This window comes from Hipposideros armiger, unplaced genomic scaffold (genome assembly GCF_001890085.2).
Source record: "Hipposideros armiger isolate ML-2016 unplaced genomic scaffold, ASM189008v1 scaffold_283, whole genome shotgun sequence".
Lineage (NCBI taxonomy): Eukaryota > Metazoa > Chordata > Mammalia > Chiroptera > Hipposideridae > Hipposideros > Hipposideros armiger.
The window spans coordinates 2,299,093-2,305,175 of NW_017731633.1; the positions used below are offsets into that span (position 1 = coordinate 2,299,093).

A 6,083-nucleotide genomic window follows, 5' to 3' on the forward strand; every position below is an offset into this window, starting at 1 on the left:
GTGGAGTAGTTGGGGTGCACGAATGACCTTCTGGCCCTGATCTTCTGGGCTCTCCTGTCACTCAGCTGGTCACCGCCCATGAACACAGTGTACTCACTGGGAGAAGAGGGCGACATTCAGAGAGAGACACTGTGACTGAGAGAAGGGACAGAGGCCCAGGGAAAGAGGAACAGTAACCATAATGGGGGACAGGGACCCAGAGAGAGGATGACAGACACATGGAGGGGGTACAAAGACCTAGACAGAGGGGACAGACACCCCCTAGATGGGGGATAAAGACCCAGAGGGAGAGCTGGAGTCCCTGCAGCACCCATTGCACATACTTCATCTTGCAGTGGGCGGCGGTGAGCACCCACATCTCGTTGACCAGCACGCCTCCACAGTGGAGCTGACTTCCCTTGAGCAGGGCCACCTGCCAAGGATGGGCGCCCTTTTGACATGGAACCCCATCAATAATCCTATTACCTTCATCCTGGGCTGGATGGAGACATGGAGAAAAATGTGGGTAGCAAGCATCTGGACAAAGAAAGCTAAGGCAGAGGGATTTGCAGAGACAGACAGAGAGACAGACAGACAGGCAGGGAGAAGGGCAGGGTGGAAAAGGACAACGGTGTAGAAAAAGCTGCGGGTGGACATGGAGAGAGACAGAGGGAGCCCGCTCAGAAACCCAGGGGACTTCAGGCCTGGAGGCACCCCAGAAGCCAATGGGAGGGACACCGAGTGCAGGAAAAGGCCTGGAGGACACACAGACCCCAGGAGTCAGAAGGAAGCAGCAAGGGGGGGGGCACAGGCAGAAGAGTCTTGTCTTCATGGGAGGAAGCTGCCGCATGGGGAGGGGTCCTGACTCAGGGACTCCTTGGAGAGAAGGGGCCCTGCAGAGGGTGGGGGGGGGCACCGTGAGGCCCAGGGGCCAGGTCAGGCCCGCCACTGGGCCCTCACCTTTATCTTGAGCAGATCCCAGGGATAAGGACAACAGTAGCATCAGCAGGGATGAGAGAAGTGGACCTGCCATGTGGCCTCTCTCAGCCTGTGAGGCTGCCAGGTGAAGAAAGCCTTCTTCTACTGGCGCTGAAAAGACAAAGAGTTCGGGAAGCAGAAGTCCTGGTCTGCAGCCTCTTTCTCCTTCAGACTTAGGAGTTCAAGCCCTCATTCTCCTTCCCCCGGTTACCCAGGAACCTGGCCTCCCACATCTTCCCATCCATAAGTCTGTATCCCTAGCTCCTTTCCCTTAAGAGACCCAAAATTCCAGACCTCCAGCCCCTCATCTCAGAATGAGGAATTGAGCCCCCCCCCCTCGGTTCCTCCCCTCAGGACCTGTAGTTCCCTGTCCAGCCAGCACCACTCCCTACCTCCAATGAGGCCCCTTCTCACCTGGGCGCGGATCTGGTCTAATCTGAGATCCAGACTAGGTTGTGAGCCAAGCGTGTCCAGCCCTGTGTAGGGCGGCCCTCTTATAGCACAGCCGCCTCCACCCCCTGAACCCTGGGGTGCAGGTGGATCCGGCTCTGGGACACCCCTTTCCTGCATTTGTGGTTATCAGGAACCCCTGAGGCAGCTAAAGCAATAGGCCAGCACTCTATCTCCACCCTCTCTCCTGAGGCCAGGTGGGGGCGGAACCCAGCTGGTTCACCCACACACATTCTGGCCCTGGTAGCAGCTACCCAGGGAGGGACCAGATGCTAGTTCTGAGGGCAGGAGCAGGCATCAAGGAACAGCGTGGTGGAGTCAACAGCTTTGACCTGGGTCCTCTTCTGTGTTTGACATCCTGTCAAACCCTTGGAGTCTCCTATGGTGGAAAACAGACTCAGAACTTCATGGGCCTATTCATGGCACATGCTTCATGTTGGCGAGAGCACTGGCTCCCAGTCCTCCTGTGCCCTTGCGTTTGGTCCCAGCGCCTGTTCCTAAATCCCACCCAGACACACTGCTTCATTCCTCCCTCTCCTTCAGAGCTTCCAGGATGTCCTGAACCTTTGCCTGATGACTCATCTTCTAGCTCAGGATCTCACCTGAGCACTGTCACCTGACTATCCTGCCGGCTGGGCCTTGCCCTGGGGCATCTTGGACACTGGTCCTGGGACTTCCTGATTCAGCCCGTTGGGTTCTGAAGGCCAATTGTTTCTGACTTCCTGGGTTCACTGGCCCCGCTTTCAAGAGCAGCTTTTGGGACGCTGTTTCCTCATATTGTTCTGGTGAAACTGTCAAACATGCTTCTGCACACCCTCCCACCCATCAGGATGGATGCATGACCCAGGCTAATGCAACAAGAGCACTGCTTCCTCCTTAGAACTCCTGACTGATCCCAGGGAAGGGCTCTGGTCAAGCTGGACCAATCAGAGTTCTCCTAAGATGCCAGGAGAAAGGAGGGCTTTGTTTCTGCTTGGTTTGCACAATTGGGTCTGTCTGTAGCTGCTATGTTGCCTCCATGTCTACACAGGCTAGAATGAGATGCACAAGAGAAGGCAAGAGACAAGCCATGGGAAACAGCTCACACATGTGTGAGAGAGAAACAGAGACAAAGAGGCAGTCAGAGTGATGGAGAGAGAAAGTGTCCCAGAGAGACAGAAAGAGAGCTGAGTGGCTTTAAGTCACCATTTCAAGAACTTGAAACTCTGGTACCCATGTCTCTTCCTCTGACATAACTATTCCTCTGGGTCTGAGGGCGGAGGGGGCTTGGCGACTGGACTCTTGAGTTTCACAGGAGGGGTCTGGGGGCCTTGCTTCCTACTTTTTGTGAGAGAAGTGCCCCCAGCCTCCTCTGTGCAGGGAAGTGGTGGCTGCAGAGTGTCTGCCCTATGAGGAAGGGTGGGGAGTGGGGACCAGGGAGACTCAAGATGGAGATGAGATGAGCAGAGGAAGGATCTGGAGTATGTTGGCCAGAAGGGAATTCTTGGCAGAAACTGGAAAGACAGGTATGAGTGGGAAGTCCTGGGCTGGAGAAGATCCCTCTGTCAGCAGAGTCTGAGGTATGACTGCCCAGGGAGCCCGAGAGCAGCAGTCCGGTCAGTGGGGTCAGGCTCTTAGTCACAGGGCCTCCTCCCTTCTCCCTCCTCCCTTCCGGAGGCTGCTCCCCGCCTCCTTTGAGAATAGGAGCCCACCTACCCAGGTTTCCTCCCATCTTCCCCTCCCACTAGGCATGCTGGGTACTCACTTTGGCTGGCCCTTGTGGGACCCCGGTGTCCCCACTACTTGCCAGCCTTACCTTTCCTGAAAACCTCCTCCCTCTGCCCTAGTTTGTCACTTGTGAGATGCTCAGGACAACTTCACATCCCTTCACTCCCTGATGAAGTAAGCATTTCTCTCCTCCCTCCCTTCATCCTTCTCTACCTTCAGTGTTTTTTCTCTCTCTCCCTCCCCCACCCCTATTTTATGGATGGGGACAACTGAGATCTGGAAAATGGAGAGGAACACACACTGAACAGGGGGAAAGGCATTGTGAGGGCTCAAAATCAGATGCATTTTTCTTTCCCATCTCCCTCTGTGAGGGTCTCCTCTCCCCAACCTTAGCTCCTCAGAGATTCCCACCTGTATTTTCCACGTTGTAAAAGTGCACAGTCACAGAAAGGGAAATGGAAGGAGAGAGGCACCCCACGAATACCACCACATGCAGTTTGGTACATGCTCTTTCAGANCCACATGCAGTTTGGTACATGCTCTTTCAGATTTTATTCTGTGAATATTTCATTTACAGGACGAGGATCACATGCATATACATTTTTGGATCTTTCTTTCTTCACTTAACATCAGATAGCATAAACATTCCTGCATGACATTAACGACTCTGCATAATTATCATCCTGAACAGCTTCATCAATATTCTTGTCACAAATCAGTTTGTGGTTTACATAAACAATCCGTGATATTGGGGACATGCTCAGTGTTTCCACTATTTTGCTATGACAAATACTGTGTTGAGTTCAAACCTTGTTCCATGTTTTGGAGTTACTAGAATTACTGAGTCAAAGATGGTGAATAAACATCTGTATTCACCTTGCTCAACTGACTTTTGTAAAAATTGTATCAATATAAAATTCCAGTGGTTGATACTGCTGGTTTCACTGCATCTTTACTAGAACTGATATTTGTGTTTCTTGCTTTGGTGGGTATCAGATTTTTTTTGGTTTGGTTTTTTGTTTTCTAATTTAATTGGTTTACACATATGTCATATTGTTGAGGTTTTAGTGAGTTTTTGAGGAAAGGTAAAGTCAAATATGACTGTAGGTCATCGACGTCGTTATTTCTGTGAATTTCCCATTCAAGGCGAACCGATGGAGAGATGGGAGTTTGGATAGATTAGCGATTCTTTCTCATGGTCTCATTTATCCAGTTAATATACTTGCAGACCTGGGTATAGACACCTGGGTCGTTGGGTTGGCCACAAGGGAAAGTTCCCCAGGATACCAGGCCTTGTAGGTTGCCTTTGCACATCAGTGGTCCCCCTGAGTCACCCTGAAGGAAAGAGAACAGATTAGCTTTGGCGGCATGCCAACCAGCCCTGAGGTCACATACACCCCTCAGTTATCAAGTCTTTGTCCTGCCAGACTGACCAATGGGAAGAGACTCATTGTCTCTGTAGACTAATGGGAGAGCAGGAATTAATACTGTCATGGAGAGGACAAACCAGGTTCTCTTAAGACAATGGCTGGAACCCTCACCAATGGGATGAATCACAGGGTGGGGGCGGAGCTTCTAGAAGTGAGAGCCCCATTTCTTTTCCCTCATGAAGGACTCAGAGCCAAGCCAGTGGGAGGATACATGCCCCTTAGCCAGGAGAGGGGGACAGGGCAATCCTGCCAACCAGGGGCAGGACCAATGACCTGATTCACAAAACTCAGTGCATAACAAAAATGCAGGCCCCCTTGTTTAAAAATTATGAATTTCAAGACAGCAATAGGAGTGAGTTAAAGCAAGTGTGGGACTGTCCCAAGTGTGGGGCTCCGTGTCCTTGCACACCTTGTGCATTCATGAAGCAGGTCTTCACTAGGGGACAAGGGACACCTCCCCCATTCTCTAGGACACAGAGTCCTGTCCCATCACCCCTCTCCCTAACACACACCACACCACAGGGCTTGAAAGTGAGGGTACAGATGTGAGCAAAGAGAGTGGGGGTACAGAGAGGAACAGGACCAAAGAGAAGGGGAAGAGAGAGGTAGAGAGAAGGATGGAGAGAGCAAAGGGGATGGAGGAGGGGGCAGAGAAGCAGAAATGTAGGGAGTGGGGAAAGAGGCAGAGATNTTGACAAATATCTTCTCCCATTCAGTAGGCTTCCTTTTTGTTTTATTGATGGTTTCTTTTGTTGTGAAAAAACTTTTAAGTTTGATGTAATCCCATAAATTCATTTTTTCTTTTACTTCCCTTTCCCACGGGGATGTATCAGTAAAAATATTGCTCAGGGTAATGTCTGCAAATTTAGATCCTATATTTTCATCTAGGAGTTTTATGGTTTCAGATCTTACATTTAAGTCTTTAATTCATTTTGAATTTGTTCTTGTATATGGCGTAAGGAGGTGGTCCAGTTTCATTTTTTTGCATGTGTCAGTCCAATTTTCCCAGCACCATTTATTAAATAGACTATCTTTACCCTAATGTAAATTCTTGCTTCCCTTGTCATAGACTAACTGCCCGTATATGCCTGGATTTATTTCTGGGCTCTCTATTCTGTTCCATTGATCTATATGCCTGTTTTTATGCCAGTACCATACTGTTTTGGTTACTGTAGCCTTGTAGTATGTTCTAATGTCTGGATACATGATCCTCCCGACTTTGTTCTTATTTCTCAGTATTGCCATGTCTATTTGGGGTCTTTTTTGGTTCCATATAAATTTTAGGATTATATTTTCTATTTCTGTGAAAAATACCCTAGGTAGTTAGATAGGAATTGCATTGAATCTGTATATTGCTTTAGGCACTATGGACATTTTAACTATATAAATTATTCCTACCCATGAGCATGGAAAGTTTTTCCATTTGTTTGTATCTTCTTTTATTTCTTCAGTTTCTTACAGTTTTCAGAGTACAGGTCTTTTACTTCTTTGGTTAAATTTATTCCTAAGTGTTTTATAGTTCTTGAAGCGATTGTAAAC

General features: G+C 49.3%; 1 protein-coding gene across 1 annotated transcript in view; it reads right to left on the minus strand.

Moving 5' to 3' along the window:
- Positions 1–6,083, minus strand: part of KLK6 (kallikrein related peptidase 6) — a 37,325-nt gene that overhangs the window by 30,600 nt on the left and 642 nt on the right. The window lies entirely within an intron of this gene.